This window comes from Muntiacus reevesi, chromosome 1 (assembly GCF_963930625.1).
Source record: "Muntiacus reevesi chromosome 1, mMunRee1.1, whole genome shotgun sequence".
NCBI lineage: Eukaryota > Metazoa > Chordata > Mammalia > Artiodactyla > Cervidae > Muntiacus > Muntiacus reevesi.
In genome coordinates, this window is record NC_089249.1 from 269,510,090 (window position 1) to 269,537,236 (window position 27,147).

At 41.2% G+C, this 27,147-nt stretch overlaps 1 protein-coding gene across 5 annotated transcripts in view; it reads right to left on the reverse strand.

The window, feature by feature from the left end:
- The window catches only part of ARB2A (ARB2 cotranscriptional regulator A), a 390,660-nt gene extending 371,395 nt beyond the window's left edge, over positions 1-19,265 (reverse strand). For all 5 annotated transcript variants that reach the window (XM_065911417.1, XM_065910862.1, XM_065908427.1 and 2 more), the window contains exon 1: positions 19,121-19,265. The gene's annotated coding sequence lies outside the window, so the exon portion shown is untranslated. The remainder of the gene's footprint in view (positions 1-19,120) is intronic.
- Between the last annotated feature and the right edge of the window lie 7,882 nt (positions 19,266-27,147).

Sequence of the window (27,147 nt, forward strand, 5' to 3'; positions counted from 1 at the left end):
TATGTGCATGGTACATAAAATGCAGTACTTGACAGGCTTTGCTCATTAACTTATGAATCATGCTCATGCACTCAGTCATGTCCAACCCTTTTCTGACCCCATGGACTGTAATCCACCAGGCTCCCCTATCCATGGAAATTTTCAGGCAAGAATACTGGACTGGTTTGCCATTCTCTCCACCAGGGGATCTTCCAGATCCAATTTATGAACACCCACTTTTATCATTCAATAAATTGAGAGAAGTGAGTGTAGATAAAACAAATAAAATGTAATCTCTGATTACGTTTGTTCCTAGGTTTATTACAAAGGGAACTTTGGAAACTTGGGTAACCTGCCTGCCCTACACATGATGCTTAAGTCAACATACATGGCTATGGGGAGAAATCAAGATGACATTGATTCAACTGAATTATCTGTTTGGAAAAAGATAAAAATCAACTCTTACCCCACATTATATATATAAAAACTTATTCAACATAGATCATAGATCACAGACAAGAATATAACACAGAAAGTTATAAAAATTTAGAAGAAAATACAGGAGAAAATCTTTGGAACCTTAGAGTAGGCAAGGTTTTCTCAGTCTGAACAACAACCAAAAAACCCCACAGGTCATAAACGGAGAAAATTGATAAGCTGTGCCTCATTAAAATTAAAAATGTTTGCTCTTCAAAAAATAATATTAAGAAAATCAAAAAGAAGCCACAGACTGGAGGAAACAGTTGAATGACAGAAGGAAAAAGAAAAAACGTTTACAAGTCAATAATAAGAAAATCAAACTTAAAAGTAGGTAAAAGATTTAAACAGCTACCTCTTGAGAAAAGACATACAAATGACCAACAGAAAATGACAGGAGAAAACATCTGGAGGTGATGGAAATATTCCTTATCTTGATAGTGATGAGAATTTCAAGGATATATGTTAAAACAACATCAAATTATATACTTTAAATATGTACAATTTATTGAACTTCAATTATACCTTAATAAGGTTACAACAGATAAAAGTGAGGAGATTTTTTAAATGTAAAAATAAATGGTAATTGGCATGATTTATTCTATTTCCCTAAATGCTCTACATGTTATGGTAGTACTCATTCCATGGAGAATGATATATATACCCTGTGGGTAGAAAATAATAAAACAGATTTATTAACTATTACTTGAGGAGGGATTTTGTTACATTTCAGCCAAATCTTGTTATTTATTCCAACAGAAATTAGCAAATACACACAAATAGAAAAATAACCTAAATATCACAAGTATTTAGCTTTAGCTATAATTGCAACAGCTATTAAGGAATGCATAACACTGTAAACCAGAAAAATAGCTCTAATTATTGAAATTTCAAGCAGTCATATACTTTCTTAATACATTAGAAATAATTTGATTTCTAATCCTACTACTCAAGTCAATTGAGCAATATTTACAAACCTGAAGACAGCCAAAAAGAAACTTAAGCTGATCTTCAATGAATGTCTAATAACTCACTTAGATTTTAGAGAGCTGTGGAGTAGATAGAGACATGTGGTATTTCATGAAAAAGCTTTAACACTAATAACCTTTGCTGAATCAACAGACCCAGCCTACAGTTTCCTATCATTCTTCCATTCATTCACTTAGCGTGTGTTAGTCGCTCAGTCGTGTCCAACTCTTTGAGATCCTATGGACTGCAGCCCACGACTCCTCTGTCCATGGGATTCTCCAGGCAAGAATACTGGAGTGGGTTGCCAGTCACTTCTCCACATTCACTTAATAAAAATTTATTCAATGCCTCAAACATACCAGATTCTGTATTTGACAGAAGCTATACCAAAAGGCAGTAGAACATATGGTCATATGACAGTAGAGCCAGAATGCCTGTACTTAAATTTTAACTCGGCCATTTCTTCTGTATAATACCCAGGGCAAGGTACTTAACCTCAAGTGTGCAGTTAACTCGGCAGGCTTGGGATGTCCAAAACCTCTGCATTCTAAAGAAAGAACTTACCCGTGACTGGCTTCTGTGAGAAACCTATAAGTCCTTGGAATACCACGCCTGATAACAGTATCCTCATACGCCTGAGGCCTTGGGCCATGCCATGCAGTTTACTAGCCGTATGCTTTATGGTGAATGCATGTTTCTGTCCCCTGGATCCTGTGGCATGCTGTATCAGATTGACCTCTGTGGGGGCTGGTCACTGAGTTAGTCATGGGGGCCCTCCATGCCTATGTGTTGCTGTTGCTATTTAGCCGCTAACTCATGTCTGACTCATTTGCGACCCCAGGGATGGTAGTCTGCCTGGCTCATCTGTCCATGGTATTCTCTAAACAAGAATACTGGAGTGGCTTGCCATTCTCCTCTCGGGGGGATCTTCCCAACCCAGGGGTCGAGCCCTCAACTCCTGCATTGGCAGGCAGATTCCTCACCACTGAGCCACCAGGGAAGCCCCCAATGTATGTGACTGACACTCAAAAATCACTCTGGACACCAAGGCTCAGGGGCGCTTCCTTGGTTGCTAACACTTTGCACTTGTCACACACTGTCGATGGAAGAATAAGACACTTTCTGTAGGACTGCTCAGAGAGGACAAGTGGAAGCTAGTATCTGGCCCCAGCCCTATGTGGTTTTTCTGTTTGCTGTTTTTAATCTGTACCCTTTCACTGTAATAAACTGCAACTGTGAATTTAATAGCTTTTCTGAGTTCTGGGAGTTCTGCCAGCAAATCATCAAACCTAAGGGCAGTCTTGAGGACCCTCAATACAGTAACCTTGTTTCCACATCTAAAAAATGCACTTTATATTAGTAGCTACTTAAAGGATAGCTGTGGGGATCAAATGAACTAATGTATGTTAGGTTCTTAGAACAATACCTGGCACATAATGTTTGCTGCTTCTCGTGCTGTTACAAAAATAAATGGTCCTAGCAACTGAACAGCTTGGTCTAGTGAGACAGGCCATTAACTAATCAAACTACAAGTGCGGAAATAGTATGCATAATGTTTCAGAGGAACAAGGAGCATCACTTCTTCTTTACAACTGTATATTCCTTTAACCTGATTCCACATTCTTAGAATCTATTCCCACACACAATTCTCCAGTTTCTACAAATACAAACTGAAAAAAAACCACACGCATCTTTGTGGTTTAATCTTTTTACTTCACCCTCTGGGGTCTGTTTGGACTCGTCTGGTTACAGGTCTAGAAGAAACGGAAGATGGTTGGAATGAGAAAAGAGGAAGATCAGCGATCCACTGTGGGCAACTCAGGGGAGGCCGTGACAGGTTCTTCAGGCAGGGGAGACAACCTCCTGGGAAGGAGTAGAAGGGCTGCTTCTACTGGCAAAGGAGGCTCAACAGAATTAGAGATCTGGGGTGCCCAGCTTCCTTTATGTACCTTTATATGCCTTTATGTACCCACCATGATGATCAAGGTCCGATCCTTCCTTTAGGATTGCAAATTCAAATTGTGCTGTAATTCAGTCAACCATGTGATCTGTCTTACAGAAATTTTAGTACAGCAACTACTTCTTTTAGGGCAACCACAGATACCAATTTTGGTACCTCTAAGTGGAATGCTGTCATACCAAAACTCTTAAATGTGAGAATGGCTTTGGAAGCAGGCATAGGGCTCTGAAAAAAGTGTTAGACAAAGGCTACAGCACCCATCCCACTGAAGAATCTGTTAAAAGCCCCATGGTCCTTGACAAGGCTGTGGGTGAGGACCTGCAAGAAAGCAAAGTAAGTGTTACTGGGAACTCGAGAAAGGGGCTGTTGTGTAGTGGTGGCAATTCTAGTGTCCCATGGAATTATATGCAAAGTAGAAAATGTATCTAGTGAAGTGGTTGGTCTAACAAGGAAATTTCTACCTAGAGTGCTGAGTGTGCCACCTGGTTCTTTTTGCTGCTTATACTAAAATGTGAGAAGCAAGCAATAACTTAATAAAAGGACTGTTAAGTAAAAAGGAGCCACACCTTGCACTGCAAAAGATCCTGTCAAGGAAATGAAAAGCCAAGCCACAGACCGAGAGAAAATATTTTCAAAAGACATATCTAACAAAGGCATCTCACTCAAAATACATGAAGGACTCTTAACGCTCAACAGTAAGAGATCAACCCAATTTAAAAAATGGGCAAGAGGCCTGATAGGACATCCTGACTAAGGAAGATTACAGGTGGAAAGTAAGCTTACAAAATGATGATGTTTAACATCATATGTCATTAGGGAACTGCAAATTAAAACAACGAGAGACCACTACACACCTATTAGGAAGGCTAAAATCTTTAACACTGATGACACCAGATGCTGGCTAGGATATAGAGCAATAAGAACTTGCTTTCACTGTTGGCCAGAATGCAAAATGATACAGCGATGATACGGGAAGACAATTTGACAGTGTCTTACAAAATTAAACATATTCTCACCATGCAACCCAGGATCATGCTCCTTGGTATTTAGCTGAACTAGTTGAAAAATCAAGTCCACACAAACATCTGTGTATAGATGCTAACAGCAGTTTTGGTCATTATTGCCAAACTCAGAAAGAACAAAGGGGTCCTTCAGTAGGTGAATGAATAAATCAATTGTAGTACATTCATACAAAAGAATATTATTTGGCAACACTAAAAAAAAAGATATCAAGCCATGGAATTTGTGTAACTCTATGGCTGATTCATATCAATGTATGACAAAACCCACTGAAAAATAAAAATTAAAAAAAAAAATAAATAAAGTAATGCTTAAAATTCTCCAAAAAAAAAAAAAAAAAAGAAAAGACAGGGAGGAAACTTAAAAAAGTATATTACTAAGTAAAAGAAGCCAATGTGCAAGGCCTGCATACTATATACAATTCCAACTCTATGATATTCTGGAAAGGACAAAACTATGGAAACTAAAAAGATTAGTGGTTGCCAGGGGTTAGGGAGGAAGGAGGAGTGAATAGGCATAATAAAGAGGATTTTTTAGGATAGTGAAACTATTCTGTATGATACTCTGATGGAAGACACATACCATTATAGGTATGTCCAAACGCACTGAATATACAACACAAGAGAGAACTCTAATGTAAACTACAGACTTTGGGTGATAATGATGTGTCAATGAAGGTTAACTTGGAAGGAAAGTTATAACAAATCTAGATAGCATATTAAAAAGCAGGGATATGACTTTGCCGACCAAAGTCCACAGTTAAAGTTATGGTTTTTCCAGTTGTCATGTACTGATGAAAGAGGGCCCATAAAAGAAGGCTGAGTGCCAAAGAACTGATGCTTTTGAAATGCTTTTGAAATGGAGAATCTAGAGAGTACTTTGGACTGCAAGGAGAGCAAACTAATCAATCCTAAAGGAAATCAACCCTGAATATTCATAGAAGGACTGAAGCTGAAGCTCTAATACTTTGGCCATCTGATGCAAAGAGCCAATTCATTGAAAAGGACCTTGAGCTGGGAAAGATTGAAAGCAAAGAGGAAGGGGGCAGGAGATAATGAGATGGTTAGATAGCATCACTGACCCAACGGACACGATTATGAGCAAACTCCAAGGGATGGTGGAGGACAGAGGAGTCTGGCGTGCTGCAGTCCATGCAGTCACAAAGAGTCCCTTAGCGACTGACTAAGTCAGTAACAGGTTAACTGACTGTAACAAATGGAGCTCTACTTTTGATGCAGAATTTTATAGCAAGGAAGGCTATGTGAGTCCAAGAGGCAAGAGGCATATGAGAAATCTCTGAAGTCTCCACTCAACTCGGCTGTGAACCTAGAACTGTTCTAGAAAACAGTCTATTAAAAAGAGAAAAAATTCCTCTCCAGAAGACAAATGACATTTAGTGACAAATGTCTTCTAAGCAAATCCAGGACACAACCAGGAAAACATGGTTCAAAGATGAAGCTGAGTGTTAAATACTAATATATTAATACATTAAAGGTGATACCTTAGAATATTGGTCAGTCAATTAGTCAGCCCTTTCAAGAGAGTAGAGTGTGCCTCACTGACTCTCTCGAACAATACAGCTTCTGGAAAGCTTACAATCATTGTCCCTCAGCCTAAGAAGCAGGAGCCTGAAGTATACAAGGATTTAGCTTTTTAAAAAAATGTGTGGTTGTGGCTTTTGTCTAACTAAATAAATGTATCTCAAAAGAATTCACATCTCAACAGAATTCACAGAATGTCCACAAGATGTATATAGGATTTTTAATACATTGTTTAATATTTAAAAGATTCAATACATCTTAAATGAAAAGAGGTTTTTGGACCCTACAGTTTTACTGGCAGGAAGCAGACAGAGAAAACCTCTCACCTGCAAACATCTATTATACTTTATGAAAGAAAAAGAAAAAAAAAGAGGTAAGACCAAGAGTACAGATGGCAAAGCTGAAAACATGGATAACGACTTCCAGGCTTGAGCCCTACTGATGTTGCCCATCTGGATTTCAGAACTGCTATGAACCAGTGATGCCTTTGTGTCTCCGATTTTTCCCCTTAAGAAACAAGAATGTCTACAGAAGTTACCTTGTGTCTGACCCACCACTGTATTTTAGGTGGTGGGGCAGGTGGGTGAGCAGAGACAAATGGAAATGAGTGAACTCAAGAAGCTATGCTCAAGGAAGGAACCCCATCTACACCTGGACCTGACTGAGATGATGCCGTTCTGGACTCCAGGATGATCCAGTCATAGAATGAGACATGTCACGGCCTTGGGAAGCGGAGAGTGCACTGTACACGGTGAAAGGACGGGAACCCCTGCAGGCTGGGGGGCAGGCGGTGGCAGCCAGCCTCCCACTCTTAGGAGTCACGCCTCCATGATGCAACCTCCCACACTGGGCCAGAGCTGACGTGTAAGACCAACAGTGAGCAGCAGAAGCGACAGTATCACAGTTCCGCAGCTGCGGCTTCCATCCTGTGTGTGCTCGCCTTCCCTCGGATCACTCACTCGAGAAGACCACGCTGTGAGCAGCCGTATGGAGAGAGGGGCCGGGGGGCGAGTGAGAGAAGCTTCTGCCAGCAGACACAAGGGCGCACGTTGGAAGTACACGATTCAGAGCCGGTCAGGCCACAGACGATGGCAGCCCCGCCGACACCGAAATCCCACCCCTACGAGACATCCTGAAAGAGAACGAGCTAAGTGAAAAGTTAAGAGTGCTAGTCGCTCAGTCGCGTCCGACTCTCTGCGACCCCACAGACTGTGGCCCGCCAGACTACTCGGTGTAGGGGATTCTCCAGGCAAGAACACTGCAGTGTAGCCATGCCCTTCACCAGGGATCTTCCCAGCCCAAGGAGTAAACCCGGGTCCTCCACACCGCAGGTAGATTCTTTACTGTCTGGGCCACAACCTAGCGAAGCTGCTCCTAAATTCCTGACCCTAAGAGAACATGCAGATAACAGATGTTCTTCATTTCAGCTGCTAAATTTTAAGATAATTTGTTACACAGCAATAGACAACATATATTCAAATCCCCAGCGAACTACTGCACATCACTTTAGCTCCCAGATTGATTTATTTTCATTATCACTGACTACACTGCTTACTGATTTTCCAATTCAGCAATAATTTATTTTCCACATGGGAAAGAAGCTTCTTTCGGATTTACCAAAACAAAAATGCTGCTTCCTCCCACTGTTTTTGAATTTTAAAAATAAAGGGAAATTAGCTTTAAAAACTCATTTTCAGTGTTAGGGATTGATCTGGCTCTAAGTCTTTCTTTGTTGAAAGAGAAAAAGAGAAAAACCTTATATTTTTAACTGGAACAGTTAGAAACACAAACACATATGCTTGTTTGGATAAAAATAATTATACTTGTTTTTTTATTGAGGAAAAATATTCAGAATAAATAAACTGTTTTAAATAAATAGCTTGTCTTGAATGATAAAATGGAATCATCTAGTTTCTTAGAAGTACTTGTAGTGTTCCTAAGGCAGATCAAATTTTCACCACTATAATCACTAGCACTGCTTCAAAATAATGAAATAATATCTGCAAAAAATAATACTTTTATCACAATTACCTGTGAAATATATTAACATGAATTGATTTTACATTAGTCACCTAGAAAAAAGTAGAAAAATATCCCAAAAGAACAAGGTACAGATCAAAAATGCTTTGCTGCTGGAGAGAAGAGGTCCAAAACTGTCTCCAGTAAGACCAACTTTGCTGTATCTTAGAACCAAACCTAAAGTCATTCTGTATAAATTCAGACCACAATCCAACCTACAGAAAAGACCCTACCATCTATCATTTTTCATTTCATTTTTCCTTCTTCCTTTCTTCTACTTTCACGTACAAACTTTTTTGCTCAATCGTTTTAGATGGTATACAATCTAAAAGTCCTCTTAGAGGCCTCTCTGATCAACTTCTTTAGAGTTTTTGAGCAATTTCAGGTGATTCAACTTTAAAGTGGGTCTAAGGATAAGCCTCTTATCCTTATCCCTCAGAGGGCAGACAGACTGGAAACCACAATCACAGAGAACTAATCAAACTGATCACATGGACCACAACCTTGTCTAGCTCAATGAAACTATTGCCATGCCATGTAGGGCCACCCAAGATGGACGGGACATGGTAGAGAGTTCTGACAAAACTTGGTCCACGAGAGAAGGCAATGGCAAACCACTTCAGTACTCATGTCTTGAGAACCCCATGTACAGTATGAAAAGGCAAAAAGATAAGACACCAAAAGATGAACTCCCCAGGTCGGTAGATGCCCAATACGTTCTTAGAGAAGAATGAAGAAATAAAACCAGAAAGAAAGAAGAGACGGAGCTAAAGCAAAAACAACACCCAGTTGGGGATGTGATTGGTGATGAATGTAAAGTCTGATGCTGTAAAGAACAATACTGCATAGGAAACTGGAATGTTAGGTCCATGAATCAAGACATATTGGAAGTGGTCAAACAGGAGATGGCAAGAGTGAACATCAACATTTTAGGAATTAGTGAACTAAAATGAACTGGAATGGGCAAATTTAACTCAGATGACCATTATATCTACTACTGTGGGTAAGAATCCCTTAGACGAAATGGAGTAGCCCTCACAGTCAACAAAAGAGTCAGAAATGCAGTACTTGGATGCAATCTCAAAAATGATAGAATGATCTCTGTTCATTTCCAAGGCAAACAATTCAACATCAAAACAGTAATCCAAGTCTATGCCCTGACCAGTAATGCTGAAGAATCTGAAGGTGAATGGTTCTGTGAAGACCTACAAGACCTTCCAGAACTAACACTCCGAAAAGATAACCTTTTCATTACAGGGGACTGGAATGCAAAAAGAGGAAGTCAAGAGATACCTATAGTAACAGGAAAATTTGGCCTTGAAGTACAAAATGAAGCAGGGCAAAGGCTAACAGAGTTTTGCCAAGAGAATGCACTAGTCATAGTAAACATCCTCTTCCAAGAACACAAGAAAAGACTCTACACATGGACATCACCAGATGGTCAATCCTGAAATCAGAGTAATTATATTCTTTGTAGCCAAAGATGGAGAAGCTCTACACAGTCAGCAAAAACAAGACTAGGAGCTGACTGTGGCTCAGATCATGAACTCCTTATTGCCAAATTCAGAATTAAATTGAAGAAAGTAGGGAAAACCACTAGGGCATTCAGATGTGACCTAAATCAAATCCCTTATGATTATACAGTGGAAGTGACAAACAGATTCAAGGGATTAGATCTGATAGACAGATTGCCTGAAGGACTATGGATGGAGGTTCATGACACTGTAAAGGAGGCAGGGAACAAGACCATCCCCAAGGAAAAGAAGTGCAAAAAGGCAAAATGGCTGTCTGAAGAGGCCTTACAAATACCTGGGAAAAGAAGATAAGTGAAAGGCAAAGGATAAAAGGAAAGATATTCCCATGTGAATGCAGAGTTCCAAGGAATAGCAAGGAGAGATAAGAAAGCCTTCCTCAGTGATCAATGCAAAGGAATAAGAGGAAAAGAGAATGGAAAAGACTAGAGATCTCTTCAAGAAAATCAGAGATACCAAGTGAACATTTCATGCAAAGATGAGCACAATAAAGGACAGAAATGGTATTAACCTAACAGAAGCAGAAGATATTAAGAAGAGATGGCAAGAATACACAGAACTATACAAAAAAGATCTTCATGACCCAGATAACCACAATGGTGTGATCACCCACCTAGAGCCAGACATCCTGGAGTGGGAAGTCAAGTGGGCCTTAGCAAACATCAGTACAACAAAGCTAGTGGAGGTGATGGAATTCCAGTTGAGTTATTTCAAATCCTATGAGATGATGATGTGAAAGTGTTGCCCTCAATATGCCAGCAAGTTTGGAAAACTCAGCAGTGGCCACAGGACTGGAAAAGGTCAGTTTTCATTCCAATCCCAAAGAAAGGCAATGCTAAAGAATGTTCAAACTACCACACAACTGTACTCATCGCACACACTAGCAAAGTAATGCTCAAAATTCTCCAAGCCAGGCTTCAACAACATGAACCGAGAACTTCCAGATGTTCAAGCTGGATTTAGAAATGGCAAAGGAACCAGAGATCAAATTGCCAACATCCATTGTATCATAGAAAAAGCAAGAGTTCCAGAAAAACATCTATTTCTGATTTATTGACTAAGACAAAGCCTTGATTCACAATAAACTGTGGAAAATTCTTTAAGAGATGGGAATACCAGACCACCTGACCTGTCTGTCTCCTGCGAAATCTGTATGCAGGTCAAGAAGCAACAGTTAGAACTGAACATGGAACAATAGACTGGTTCCAAATAGGGAAACAAATATGTCAAGGTTGTATATTCTCACCCTGCTTAATTAACTTATATGCAGAATATATCATGAGAAATGTTGGGCTGGATGAAGCACAAGCTGGAATCAAGATTGCCGGGAGAAATATCAATAAACTCAGATGACACCACACTTATGGCAGAAAGCAAAGAACTAAAGAGCCTCTTGATGAAAGCGAAAGAAGACAGTGAAAAAATTGGCTTAAAACTCAACATTCAGAAAATGAAGATCATGGCATCTGGTACCATCACTTCATGGCAAATAGATGGGGAAACAATGGAAACAGTGACACACTTTATTTTTGCGGGCTCCAAAATCACTGCAGATGGTGACTGCAGCCATGAAATTAAAAGACGCTTGCTCCTTGGAAGAACAGCTATGACCAACCTAGACAGCATATTAAAAAGCAGAGACATTACCCTGCCACCGAGGTCCATCTAGTCAAACCTATGGTTTTTCCAGTAGTCATGTATGGATGTGAGAGTTGGACTATAAAGATAGCTGAGTGCCAAGGTATTGACGGTTCTGAACTGTGGTGTTGGAGAAGACTCTTGAGAGTCCCTTGAACTTCAAGGTGATCCAACCAATGAATCCTAAAGGAAATCAACCCTGAATATTCACTGGAAGGACTGATGCTGAAGCTGAAACTCCAATACTTTGGCCACCTGATGCAAAGAACTGACTCACTGGAAAAGACCCTGATGCTGGGAAAGATTGAAGGCAGGAGAAGGGGAAGACAGAGAATGAGATGGTTGCAAGGCATCACCAACTCAATGGACATGAGTCTGAGTAAACTCCGGGAGTTGGTGATGGACAGGGAAGCCTGGGGTGCTGCAGTCCATGGGGTCTCAAAGAGTCAGACATGACTGAGAGACTGAACTGATGGAAAACTGAGTTCATCGAACTCCTAACATTCCTCCACTAGAGCGCATGAAACCTAATTGCTGATTAAGAAACAGAAAAGATCATAAATTGGTGTAAGTCTGTTCCAGTTGCCATAACAAAATATCGGCTGACTCAAACAGAGGACTTTATCTTCTCACAGTCCTGGAGGTTAGAAATCCCAGATCAAGGTCTGACAGGGTTTGTTTTTGGTGAGAACTTTCTTCTTGGCTTTTAGACAGACACCTGTTTGCTGAGTCCTAACATGGTAGAGAAATTAAAGAGATTTCAGATCTCAAGACACAAATCCTATCAGATCAGAATCCTACCCACATGAGTTCATTTAACCTTAATTACTTTGGTGGGGATACAGCTTCAAATTATGTATTTTGAGAGATGCAACTGACTCGATAGCAATTAGAAAGTATCAGGAGATGTCATCATGTTTAGAAGCATTTGTGTTATAACATTCTTGATGCTTTTCCAAACAGCCTCAATCTTAAAAGAGAGGTTACTTCAACATCATCAGTTCATTTGGCCCTGCATTCAAATGCTAAAGCCATTTTTGGCCCTAATCAGAGGAAGGAGGATGGAGAAGGAAATGGCGACCCACTCCAGTGTTCTTGCCTGGAGAATTCCAGGGACGGGGGAGCCTGGTGGGCTGCCATCTATGGGGTTGCACAGAGTCAGACATGACTGAAGTGACTTAGCAGCAGCAGAGGAAGGAAGAAGCAGAGAAAGGAGATGTAAGGCTTTGGACAACTATTGAATTAGATGCAACAGTCCACACAAGAGATTATCACTTTTAACACCAATTACAAGTGCACAGGATTCCCAAAGTCCATTCAGGTCTGATAATTCGCTAGGGAGATCGAAATAACTGAATGAAAAAATTTTCTACTCATGACTATGGTTTAAGCACGATTAAAGTCAGGGAAGGGAAAAAACATATTAGACAAAGGTGAGGAGAGTACAAACACGGAGCTTCTGATGTCTTCTCTCTGTGAAGCTGTGTTGTTGTTTAGTCGCTAGTCGTGTCTGACTCTTTTGCAACCCCATGGGCTATAATCCATCAAGCTCCTCTGTTCATGGGATTCTCCAGGCAAGAATACTGTAGTGGGTTGCCATTTCCTTCTCTAGGGGATCTTCTTGACCCAGGGACTGAACCCACGTCTCCTGCATTGGCGGGCAGATTCTTTACCACTGAGCCACCTGGCAAGTCCCTCTGTGAAGTTCTGGATGTTACTCTCTTGCTAACTATATGGCATAATATGCACAGACTACTGCCAACCTGGAGAGCTTGCATGAAACATGGCGTTCAGAGTTGGTTTTTTGGGGAGGGTGGGGTGCGGGTAGAGTCTGCATTGCATAGGCATGATTGCCTGACTGCTCAATGGCGGATCTCAGCTTCAAGGACAACTGAAACCCAGGCAGTCTAAGTCCCTATGCTAAGTCACAGTCTTTCTGGCTATGGGCAGCCTCCACTCTAAATCATTCTGTTAGACAATGCGATCCAAAGTCCCCAAGCAAACCAAGACACCATCCAGAAACTGAGGGCAAAAGCCAGGCCTATTCTGGGGCAAAGCTAAATTCCTTACCACACAGGACACAAGAGAAACCATTCAATAGTTTCTACTGGCTACAGAGGCAAGTCCAGAATCCTTATCACACCATACAAGCCTTCTCATAGCCTGTGTTTCTCCCTCCATGACCTGGTTCCTGTCTGTTTCACCAACTCCATCTCTCATAACAATCGAACTTTCTGCTCAAGTAGTTGCAAACTCCTTTTAGTTTTAAAAGATACCACAGAGCTGAGAGCTATCTCTTCTGTTTAGAAGCTTTTTCATTTTATTTTTAAATGACTTATTCTGAAGTTTTCAACTTAGGTATCATTGTCTCTACCATGTCTTTCAAAAACCCCAGGTAAGGCAATGTGCCTCCCGCATACCATCCTATACATGCTTCTATCATAATACAAAACATTTTGCTAAAATCTTGTCTTTATAGCAGACATCCCAACTAGCACATAAGATCCTCAAGTATGGGATCCAGACTGCCTCATGACTAGGCATCCATCTTTTACAGATTCAGATAACCGAGACCCTGCCTAACTATTTCCCTGTTTTCCTTGTCTCATATTTCAGTTCAAGTAGATCTTGGGCCTTTTCCTGTCCCTGTATCTTCCTCCTTCTTCCCATCACTTCTGAGATCAGAGTCCAATCCCAGCTAATACCTGTTGACAGACTCCCTTTCTTTTCTGCCAGTACTTCCCCCGCTTTCCTGATCTGATCCTTCCTCTCTTCCTTGACCTACCAATTCCTGGATCTGACCACTTAAGATAAATACTTCAACTACATTAACAGGTATTAAGCCAAATGAGCTATGATGATGAATTATTTCCCAAAATACTTGAGTTACTGTAAGAGTCACTTCCAGGGTAATTCAAGTCAAGAGAATAGCTCACTTATCAATTAACCAAACTTTTTAGTTTCTTAAACCGCTTTGCCTTGACTTATAATTTTGGTCACATGTCTAGCTTATTCCATGTTCTAAACAAAGCACACAGTACTAAGTTATGCTTTTCGGATGAAAAGGATATCACTCTCCTTCATTACCTTGGATGTTAACTCTGAATTTTTTAAAAAATAGATGTACCGTCGCTATAGAGCCACATATAGTATCTTCCCTGCTGCCTTCTTACACCATATAGCATATGATTGCAATGATTAGCAGGGGATAGGAAAACCAGCTACATCCACAGCCATTAGCAGTTACACTGTTGGGTACTAGTTGCTATCATTTCCTTAATTAGCTACTAAAAGGTCTTAAGAGGCCCAAATTCACAGTCTTAGTCTTATCAACGCCTCTCTAACCACTAAGCAAATCAACCCTAAGTATATTATCAACCTAGACTGCACCTGAAATTAATATCCAATCTGCTATAAAGAAATAAAAACATACAATAAATGCTTTGCTTGAATGATCTTTTTCTCTACAGCAAAATATCTACAGTGATATTTTTCTCTACAGCAAAAATTACGTTATCTGTACTGCAGTATCTATATAGCAAATATGAACCATTCTCCAAAAAAAGGAGACAAGAACACAGTATCAGATTAAGTAGCAGAGCACTGCTACCGCTAAATTATCTTTAATTTAGCTGTGAAACGTTGAGCAAGTCAGTCATCTGCTACCTCATCCATAACAAATTCAAAGAATGATACACAAGTGTGGTACAATTTTTCATTCAGTACTTTAAATCAGAGCATAGTAGTTAACTTAAATAAGCTTTATAACTGAAATAGCTAAATGCAGTACCCAAAAAGTATTTAATAAACGATAATATCAAAGGCATTCAAGTTTTTTTTAAAGAAAGATGCATTACCTTGCACTAAAAAAAGTCCTTCCTTTCTTAAATGGATAAATTAAAAATAATTTAAAAAAAATAAAATTAATAATTTTTAACGATGCTGAACACTGTTAAACTACAAAACTAGTCATTAAATGACTCAATTAAACCTCAGAGCTCTGTGGCTGGAGATGATATGATACACGGTCTGAACAAGTTAAGTTTATTTCTGTGGGGTGTATACATCGCACACCCTCCAAATACTCAGCGTTGAACCAGACAAAGTGACATATGTTACCTGGTATACAGTAGGTGTGGCTGAATAACTTAAGGCCAGGTGGCTGATTTCAGAACCACCTACTGAAATACAGCCGTGATTTGCCCTCTCGGCCTGTCCCCCACCCCTTCCAGGCTGTGAAGCTCTATTACTTTCTGTCATTTTGTTTCCAGATCCCCTGACTTCTCCTGTCAGTTCCAGGGCTTAGTCCATTAATGTTACTGAACTCCTTTGCTATTCTCCATCTAGCTACATCCAACTGCTACCTAACAGGTCTTTTCCCTGTTTCTTCATCATTTTTCTCTCTTCTGTTTCCTGCTCTTCTCAGCTACCAGAAAACAACAACACAAGAGCGATCTACTTCACAGCCATAGTCAGCCAATCAATACATTCCTTTCCATCTAAAGAAAAAGAGAAAAGAATCAAAGCAGGTCAGGATGATCTTTGGCTTTTCAGAACTTTTCATCACAGTCTGATACCCAGAGGTTCATTCATTGTTATAAAAGATATTTCATGGTTTCTTTTACTTCTAAGTTTGGAGTTACTACAGGTAGTTGGTCTACAGAGAATTTAAGTTTTGATAACTATAGCATTTTAAGGTTAAAAAATTAACAGAAGACAAGGTGGCTGCTTTCCCAACCCTTAAAAAAATTTACTGCCAAAAAACTTGCAAAATTTTCTATTAAGATCAGACCTTAAGGGGAGTTCCTGGGTGGCCTAGTGGTTAGGATTCCAGACTTTCACTGCCACAGCCTGAGTTCAGTCCCTGGATGGGGAACTGAGATGCTGCAAGCTGTGTACCACAGCCAAATACAAAAAAAAAAAAAAAAAAAAAATAGATCTTAAAATAAATGATCAGTGCTCCAAAGAAGGACATAAAAATATGGCCAAAAATCAGATTAAAAGATATTTAGTATCACCAATCATTAAGGAAAACAAAACCACTGAGATATTACTTCATACCCATTAGGATGGCTATACTTTTTTAAAGAGAGAAAATGTGTCTGGCAAGGCTGTGGAGAAGTGTTGGTGAGGATGCAGAGAAAATGAAACCTCTGCACTGCCAGTAGGAATGTAAAATAGTACAGCCATTGTGGATAACAGTATGGCAATTACTAAAAAATTAAACAGAATTAGCACATGATTCAACACTTTCACTTCTGGGTATATAACCAAAAGAAATGAAAGCAGAAGACTCAAATAGATTATCTGCACACTCATGTTCCCAGAAGCATTATCTGCAACAGCATAAAGGTGGGAGCGACACAGTATTCACAGACAAATGAACAGATAAACAAACTGTAGCCTATACATACAAGAGAATGTTATTCAGCCTTAAAAAAGGAAGAACATTTAACATGCTACAACATACATGAACTTTGAAGGCACTATGCTAAACAAAATAAGCCAGTCACAAAGGGACAAATGTCATATGATTCCACCTATATGAGATATCTAGAGCAGAAACAAAATTCATAGAGAAAGAAAGTAGACTAATGGTTGCCCAGAGCTGAGAAGAGGGGAGAATGGGAATTGTTTAGTGGGTATGGAGTTTTGCTTGGGGAAGATAAAAAAGTTCTGGAAATGGATGGTAATGGCAGCTGCATAACAATGTGAATGTATTAATACTTGATGCCACTGAAGTGTACACTTAAAAATGGTGACAATGACTAATTTTATGTTATGCGTATTTTACCACAATTGAAAAAAAAAGATTGAAAAGTTGACATGTTAGCTTTTTTCACTTACTACTCAGTTATCTATGACCACTGTACAAACCAAATTTGATGCTAGAACAGACAGCACAAGTTATGCAAATGTACTAATGAGAGCTTGGAAAAATCTCTACATATCTGAAAACATCAGATTCTCCTCACAGAGGTCTGTTGGGGAAAGCTGAGAAAAATAGGCTGTCAATAAAAAAGATCCCTCATGGTCACACAAATCACTGAATAAATATTCTTGAGAATTTTAAACAGTCATGCCTGCATGCCTAGATCCTTGCTATTCCAAGATATACGAAGATATACCAAATATACTCCTTTTCCTAGCCTAAAACACACATCACATACCTCCAGAGCTCACTCTCTGATTTCATCCAGATCTCTACTCAAAAGTCCTCTTATCAAAGAGGCTGACATTGACCACCGTATTTAAAAGAGCGTGCTCCATCGTTCTCTCTCCCCTCACTGTGCTTTATTTCTCTTCGTAACTCTCATCACTGTTTGATATATTTACTTGCTAATTGTCCTCTATCAACTACAATGTAAATTTCAAAACAAAGACGGTCTCTTTTGTGTGCTATTGGAAACCCAGCACCTGGAACACCACCTGGTACACTGTCGCTGCTGCCGCTGCTAAGTCGCTTCAGTCGTGTCCGACTCTGTGCGACCCCATAGACTGCAGCCCACCAGGCTCCTCCGTCCAAGGGATTGTCCAGGCAAGAGCACTGGAGTGGGGTGCCATTTCCTTCTCCAATGCACGAAAGTGAAACGTGAAAGTGAAGTCGCTCAGTCATGTCCGACTCTTTGCGACCCCATGGACTGCAGCCCACCAGGCTCCTCCGTCCAAGGGATTGTCCAGGCAAGAGCACTGGAGTGGGGTGCCATTGCCTTCTCCGACCTGGCACACTGAAAGTGGCCAATGAATATCTGTCAATTGAATGAATGGACAGATGTTTACAGTTTCATAGGTCATATTGCCCTCTTGGCGTTGGTACTATTTTACCATTTACCAGCATTGTTAGTAGCCACTGCCTCAAAGCCATCCAGAGTATCCCTGGTTTAGGCTTCACCGTTAAGTTGAAGGAACACCTAGAGTCACACAGAAGCCCGTAGGAGGATGTCAAAAAACTGCTCCCTGACTTACTTTCTAAATCAGTTCAGTTCAGTGGCTCAGTTGTATCTGATTCTTTGTGACCTCAGGGACTGCAGCACGCCAGGCTTCCCTGTCCATCACCAACTCCCTGAGCTTGCTCAAACTCAAGTCCATGCAGTTGGTGATGCCATCCAACCATCTCATCCTCTGTCATCCCCTTTTATTGTTTGTTTACTAAATACATTAAATGAATACAGCATATCTGTTCTTCGCAATGAGGGATAAAAAATAAGCACGAAGAATATATCTCTAACAATGCTTTAAGACAAAAAGATACGGTGAACTGTATTATATTTCACGCATTTTGGTAAATGGTATAAGGCACACGCTAGCCTGAAAAACCATAGGATTTTTCCCTTTGCAACTTTTGAGAGGATTCGGGGTAATAGACAAATGCAATATAGTAAAAAAATTAATCAATTACTCGGCATAAGGAATACACACTCCGGAGCTCTAGACAAATATGTTAAATTTCTGGATAAGGGAAGAAGACTGACTCCAAAAATATACCTAACTTTATTTCAAAGTCAAAAGTCTTCAACTACGAATGCATCCCAGGGAAATGTCCCACCAGAGCTCATGCAAGTTACAAGTTTTGAGAGCATTTTATAACTGCACTTTGTAGTCTTCCGTCTGTAGCGAGTGATAATTTTCGTAGAAAAATCTTTAACCAGAAAACTGCAATACATCCCCCACCCCCAACCTGAGAACGCTTAGGAAGGCCCATTACGCTACAGTCTCCAAGTGGAAGGAGACTCATCCAGGGAACACACGTGTTCTGCCCCGCATCGAAAATGGAAATAGGAGGTGTTAAGCTGCCCATCGCATCGAGGTCCCGGGCAGAGGGCATAGGGGTGCGCAGGAATCGAGCTTGGCTCCCGGGGACCCTCCGGCCCCCTCCCGCGACAGCGACCCCCGCCCGAGCTGAATCAAGGGGCCGGCCTCTTCCTCTTCACTCCGGCCCGGGCCTGCCCCGCGCGGGCTCACACGCCGGCAAACGCAGATCCTACCTGAGCTCTGCCCCCAGCTGCAGGGCTGTGGGGGGAGGCGCGAGGAGGCGTGGCCTTCCAGCTCGCCAGTCGAACTCCCTCGTGCGGTTGTTATGACTTTCCCTCTCGGGAATCCGCGCCCCGATCAAGTTCAAGTTGCACTTCCGGGGTCCGCGGGAGACTGCAACGTCATCGCGCACGCGACGCCGACGGCCGCGACCGGCCGGAAGTGGGCGGGGCGTGGCCGCCGGGTTGGTGCCCGGGGCTGTTGGAGGGCTGGGATAGAGAGGTCTGTGGGAGGTAGAGAGTTGCCCTGTTGTTTCTCCGTGGGCTCTCTTCGCCTTTCTTTTACCCTTTTCTGCTGAAGTAAGGGACTCTCTCCTTCCTGGGTGACTTCAGAGGACGGGACACCGTGAAGCCTCGTTCTCCAAACGGAATTTAAAAAAACAATTGCCAGAGTGCTCATGCAGCTAGCTGTCAACTCTCCCACACATGGTTTATCCCGCTTCATTCAACTCCAGGAATGACAGGAGGTGGGAAAGTCTAGACTGGAAGAGTAAATTTACCTCTAAATTATGACTTATGTAAAGTAGGTAGTTAAGCATAGGCTCCCTGACCCTGCTCTCTTTCCTATCTCCTGGCTGCTAATAGGATAGATTGGAAAGAGCTGTATAAAGCTATGGTTCCCATTGCTAACAGTGAGTTGGATCTAAACTCGGCCTTTATGGCAAAAATCCCAGATAGTAAAAATTACTCATGATTTCCCCCGAAAATCCCCGGGGATTTTCCCCGAAAGTGAAGTCGCTCAGTCGTGTCCGACTCCTAGTGACCCCATGGACTGAAGCCCACCAGGCTCCTCCGTCCATGGGATTTTCCAGGCAAGACTGCTGGAGTGGGCTGCCATTTCTTTCTCCAGGGGATCTTCCCAACCAGGGATCGAACCCGGGTCTCCCGCATTGGGGACACGCGCTTTACCATCTGAGCCACCAGGAAAGCTCCTAAGTGGTTCACAAAGTACAGAATACCTGACGTTAAGCATAAACTCAATGTCTTAATTCTTATGCACACTTGAATGTGAGACCTCTTAGCTATTTCATACGTTAGAATGAAAAGGGAGTTTGTAGCTATCTGGGCATTTCAACAATCCTGATAAATCCAAAATGCAACTCAGTTTTGCTTAACCATTCAAAAACATTTGACAAAGTTAATCACATCCTGCTTTTTGAAACTTGAAACAGCTTGTTCATTTGAATTTTGTGAACTCACAGAGTTCTTCTGATTTTTCCTTTGCTGGATTCTTCCTCATTTCTAAGTGTTAATGTGCCCCAGCGCTCTTCCCCTCTTGAGCCACCTTCATTCCCCAGGTGATCCCTTCTTTCCCGCCTCCGTCGTTTATATAGCATCTCTATGCTGATGACTTCTAATTATCTGTTTCCAGCCATGAATTTGATTTCTGTACTAATGTGTCTGATTTCTATACTAATCATGTATTTGATTTCTATACTAATTTCTAACTTCTGAGTCAATGTTCCCACTAGGATGTTTAACATGTATTTCAAACTATCTCCAAAACCTGTTTCCCTGTTCCTGTTGTGTATCTTTACATCTCAGTAAGTGGTGTGTTGATTCTTACAGTTGTTCAGGTCATAGTTTGACTCTTTTTTCTCTCAAGTTTCATATCCAGTCAGTCCTTCAGCAAAATCTGTTTGCTCTGTCTTCAAAAGGTATCCTAAATCTAACCAGTTCTTACTCTACACCTACTATGCTGGTCCTCAATGGGTGTTCAAAGTGTTTGTTCTAACTGCTTCTATTCCTACCTCTGTACAATCTAGTCTCCAATTGGCAACTGCAGAAATCCATTTAAAGAGAAAATTAGAATTTGTTCCTTCCCTATTCAAAACATTTAAGATGTTCTCTACTAAAAATAAAATCCCAAATTGTTTTCATACATCCATAAGATCCTGAATGATCTGACACTGGGCCACCCCAAGCTGCTGTTGAAGAAAAAGGTGGTAAGAAATAGTTTTGGAGGCATGGGAACTTGGCCAGTAATTTGGAGTTTTGGAAAAGGTAATCCTAACCGTGAATTACCAACTCTCTTGCTTGGATGACAAGAGACTTGGTATTCTTCAGTGACAGAGTACAGAGATAATAACTGTCAAGTTTTCCCAGCAACTAGTAGACATGTTGGTACATGGCTAGGTGTTTTCCTTTGCTAGGGCCTGCCATAAGAAAGTACCTCAAACCAGGTGGCTTAAACGATGGAAATGTATTGCCTCACAGCTAGGGAGGTTAGAAGTCCAAACCAAAGTGTATCTAGTGTAGGTTCCTTCCAAGGGCTATGAGGAAGAATTTGTTCCTTGTCTCTCCCTCGTTTCTGCAGGGATGCTGACAATCTTTGATGCCCCTTGCCTTGTAGCTACATCACCCCAATATCTTTAGCTTCACATGGGATTCTCTCTGTGTGCTGTCTCTGTGTCCAAGTTTCTTTATTATAGGGACATCAGTCATATTAAATTAGGGCCCACCCCAGTGACCTCGTTTTAACCTGATTACCTATTTGATGACTTTATTTCCAAATAAGGTCATGTTCTGAGGTACTGGGCTTAAGATTTCATGTATCTTTTTGGAGAGACACAAACTCTAGGGTAGAATTACTTTGAAGAAAGGGAGAGTAGAAACTCTAGTAGAAAGGAGCAAACCAATCAGTAGAACAAGGTTGTTTGAAGTAAAACACAAGAAGAGGAACTACATGGAAAGTTAGAGATGTTGGCTGAGCATTTGTCCCATGTATCAGGGAATGGCAGTGTTGGAATTTCTGGAGTTGGGTGAACCTCCAGTACAAAAATGTACAAAAGTACTTGATGACAGAAAACACCAGCACCTGGACATTTTTACTGAGGGAAGCATGGTCACAGTTTATGACAGCCTGTTCCTCCCACTCGTGAGGTGACACTGAAGGACCTCAAAGTAACAGAATAAATGTGGAACATATAGAAGTAAAAGGTGCAGAAGCTGAGACAAAACAAATAATTTTCATTTCCTTCCAGCCATATTTGTGACTCAGGAGTATGATGGGAAAGAACACAGTTTAGAGTGAATTAGAGATTTCCAGTCCAGTATGTAAAGAGTTTGGAGCTTGAAAATCAGCATTTTTAATCTCACAACAAGAAAGAAAAGCCTAAAAAACTAAATTCAACAGCTCTTTTTAGATCCTTTAGAGAATCAAATTCAGAAAACTGCTGCACCTCAAATTAGAAAGACAGGAAAGGAGTTAAAGAAAAGCATAGCTTAACAGGAATTAAACCCCACACCTGCCAGAGATGCTCAGAGGGCTCAAACAAACCTTGTGTGCACCAGGACCCAGAGACCCCACAGAGACGGAGCCAGAACTGTGTCTGAGTGTCTCCTGAGGAGGTACGGGTCAGCAGCGGCCTGCCGCAGGGACAGGGGCTCTGGGTGCAGCAGACCTGGGTGTGGCATAAGCCCTCTTGGAGGAGGTCGCCATTAACCCACCATAGAGCTGCTAGAACTTACAGAGGACTGGGAAACAGACTCCCGGAGGGCACAAACAGGACCTTGGGCACCAGGACCAGGAGAAAGGAGCAGGGACCCCACAAGAGACAGACCCAGACATGCCCGGGAGTGTCCAGGAGTCTCTGGTGGAGGCTTGGGTCGGTGGGGGCCTGCTGCAGGGCTGGGGGTGCTGAGAGCGGCAGTGCATGGATGGGACCTTTGGAAGGAGGTCGCCATTGTATTCATTACCTCCACCATAGTTTGGCCTCAGGTAAATAACAGGGAGGGAACACAGCCCCACCCAGCAAAATAGGATTAAAATTTTACTGAAAATAGGATTAAAGATTTACTGAACATGGCCCCTATCAGAATGAGATCCAATTCACCCCTCAGTCAGTCTCTCCCATCAGGAAGCTTCTATAAACTTCTTATCCTTCTTTATCAGAGGGCAGACAGACTGGAAACCACAATCATAGAAAACTAACCAGTCTGATCACATAGACTACAGCCTTGTCTAACTCAATGAAACTATGAGCCATGCTGTGTAGGGCCACCCCAAGATGGACAGGTCATGGTGGAGAGTTCTGACAAAATGTGGCCCACTGGAGAAGGGAATGGCAAAGTACTTCAGTATTCTTGCCTTGAAAACCCCATGAACAGTATGAAAAGGTAAAAAGATAGATAGGACACTGAAAGATGAACTCCCCGGGTTGGTAGCTGACCAATATGCTACTGGAGATCAGTGGAGAAATAACTCCAGAAAGAATGAAGGGGTGGAGTCAAAGCAAAAACAATACCCAGTTGTGGATGTGACTGGTGATAGAATCAAAGTCCAATGCTATAAAAAGCAATATTGCATAGGAACCTGGAATGTTAGGTCCATGAATCAAGACAAATTGGAAGTGGTCAAACAGGAGATGGAAAGAGTGAATGCTGACACTTTAGGAATCAGTAAACTAAAATGGGCTGGAATGGGTGAATTTAACTCAGATGACCATTATATCTACTACTGTGGGCAGGAATCCCTTAGAAGAAATGGAGCAGCCATCACAGTCAACAAGGTGAGAAATGCAGTACTTGGATGCAATCTCAAAAATGACAGAATGATCTCTGTTCGTTTCTAAGGCAAACAATTCAGTATCACAGTAATCCAAGTCTATGCCCTGAGCAGTAACGATGAAGAAGCTGAAGCTGAACGGTTCTATGACGACCTACAAGACTTTCTAGAACTGACACCCAAAAAGATGTCCTTTTTATTATAGGGGACTGGAATGCAAAAGTAGGAAGTCAAGAAACACCTGGAGTAACAGGCAAATTTGGCCTTGAAGTACAGAATGAAGGAGGGAAAAGGCTAACAGAGATTTCCCAAGAGAACGCACTGGTCATAGCCAACACCCTTTTCCAACAACACAAGAGAAGACTCTATACATGGAAATAACCAGATGGTCAATACTGAAATCAGATTGATCATATTCTTTGTAACCACAGATGGAGAAGCTCTATACAGTCAACAAAAACAAGACCAGGAGCTGACTGTGGCTCAGATCATGAACTCCTTATTGCTAAATTCAGACTTAAATTGAAGAAAGTAGGGAAAACCACTAGATCATTCAGGTATGACCTAAATCAAATCCCTTACAATTATACAGTGGAAGTGAGAAATAGATTCAAGGGATTAGATCTGATAGACAGATTGCCTGAAGAACTATGGACGGAGGTTCGTGACATTGTACAGGAGGCAGTGATGAAGACCATCCCCAAGGAAAAGAAATGCAAAAAAACAAAATGGTTGTCTGAGGAGGCCTTAAAAATAGCTGTGAAAAGAAGAGTAGTGAAAAGCCAAGGAGAAAAGGAAAGATATACCCATTTGAATACAGAGTTCCAAAGAATAGCAAGGAGAGATAGGAAAACTTTGCTTAGTGATCAGTGCAGAGATATATAGAGGAAAACAATAGAATGGGAAAGACTAGAGATCTCTTCAAGAAAATTAGAGATACCAAGGGAACATTTCATGCAACAATGGGCACAATAAAGGACAGAAATGGTATGGACCTCACAGAAGCAGAAGATATCAAGAAGAGGTGGCAAGAATACACAGAAGAACTGTACAAAAAAGATCCTCATGACCCAGATAATCATGATGGTATGGTCACCTACCTAGAGTCAGACATCCTGGAATGTGAAGTCAAGTGGGCCTTAGGAAGCATCACTATGAACAAAGCTAGTGGAGGTGATGGAATTCCAGTTGAGCTGTTTCAAATCTTGAAAGATGATGCTATGAAAAGTGCTGCACTCAATATGCCAGCAAATTTGGAAAACTCAGCAGTGGCCACAGGACTGGAAAAGGTCAGTTTTCATTCCAATCCCAAAGAAAGGCAATCCCAAATAATGCTCAAATTACAGCACAATTGCACTCATCTCATACGCTAATAAAATAATGCTCAAAATTCTCCAAGCCAGGCTTCAGCAATATGTGAACCATGAACTTCCAGATGTTCAAGCTGGTTTTAGAAAAGGCAGAGGAACCAAAGATCAAATTGTCAACATCCTCTGGATCATTGAAAAAGCAAGAGAGTTCTAGAAAAACATCTATTTCTGTTTTATTGACTTTGCCAAAGGCTTTGACTGTGTGGCTCATAATAAACTGTGGGAAATTCTTAAAGAGATGGGACTACCAGACCACCTGACCTGCCTCTTAAGAAACCTGAATGCAGGTCAGGAAGCAACAGTTAGAACTGGACATGGAACAACAGACTGGTTCTAAATAGGGAAAGGAGTACATCAAGGCTGTGTATAGTCACCCTGCTTAATTAACTTATATGCATAGTACATTATGAGAAACGCTGGGCTTGAGGAAGCACAAGCTGGAATCAAGATTGCCAGGAGAAATATCAATAACCTCAGTTATGCAGATGACACCACCCTTATGGCAGAAAGCAAAGAAGAAGTAAAGAGGTTCTTGATGAAATTGAAAGAGGAGAGTGAAAAAGTTGGCTTAAAAGTTGACATTCAGAAAACTGAGATCATGGCATCTTGTCCCATCACCTCAAATAGATGGGGAAACGGTGGAAACAGTGTCAGCTCAAATTGATGGGGAAACGGTGGAAACAGTGTCAGACTTTAATTTTCTGGGCTCCAAAATCACTGCAGATGGTGACTGCAGCCATGAAATTAAAAGGGACTTGCTCCTTGGAAGAAAAGTTATGACCAACCTAGACAGCATATTAAAAAGCACAGACACCACTTTGCCAACAAAGGTCCATCTAGTCAAAGCTATGGTTTTTCCAGTAGTCGTGTATGGATGTGAGAGTTGGACTATAAAGAAAGGTGAGCAACAAAGAATTGATGCTTTTGAACTGTGGTATTGGAGAAGACTCTTGAAAATCCCTTGGATTGCAAGGAGTTCCAACCAGTGAATCCTAAAGAAAATCAGTCCTGAATACTCACTGGAAGGACTGATGCTGAAACTGAAATCAATATTTTGGCTACCTGATGAGAAGAGCTGAGCCATTTGAAAAGACCCTGATGCTGGGAAGGATTGAAGGCAGGAGGAAAAGGGGACGTCAGAGGATGAATGGCATCATCTACCCAATGGACATGAGTTTTGGTAAACTCCATGTAGTGGTGATGGACATGAAGACCTATAGCGTTGTAGTCCATGGGGGGTCGCAAAGAGTTGGACACGACTGGCCGACTGAACAGGAAGCAGAAGCCAGTATGGGTAGAACACTTTAAATTGTAACAGAAGAGTTGGCAGACGCTCTCTATCCAGGTGAGCTATTTAAAATCCTAAAAGAAGATGCTTTTAAAGTGCTGCACTCAATATGTCAGCACATTTGGAAATCTCAGCTGTGGAAAAGGTCAGTTTTCATTCTAATCCCAAAGTAGGGCAATGCCAAAGAATGTTCAAACTACCATACAAATGCACTCATTTCACATGCTAGTAAAGTTATGCTCAAAATCATTCAAGCTAGCCTTCAGCAGTATGTGAACTGAGAATTTCCAGATATATAAGCTGGGTTTAGAAAAGATAGAGGAACCGGAGATCAAATTGCCAACATTTGTTGGATCATGGAGAAAGCAAGGGGATTCCAGAAAAAACATCTGCTTCATTAACTACATTAAAGCCTGTGACCTTGTGAATTACAACAAACTGTGAACGTTTCTTGAAGACATGTGACTACCAGACCACCTTATCTGTCTCCTGAGAAACCTGTATGCAGTACAAGAATCAACAGTTAGAGCCAGACATGGAAAAATCAACATTCAAAAAACTAAGATCATGGCATCTGGACCCATCACTTCATGGCAAATGGAAGGGGACAAAGTGGAAGCAGGGACAGATTTTATTTTGGAGGGTTCCAAAATCACCATGATAGTAACTGCAGCCATGAAATTAAAAGACATTTGCTTCTTGGAAGGAAAGCTAGACAGCATAGTAAAAAGCAGAGTCATCACTATGCCAACAAAGGTCCAAATAGTCAAAGCTATGGTTTTTCTAATAGTCATGTACGGATGTGAGAGTTGGACCA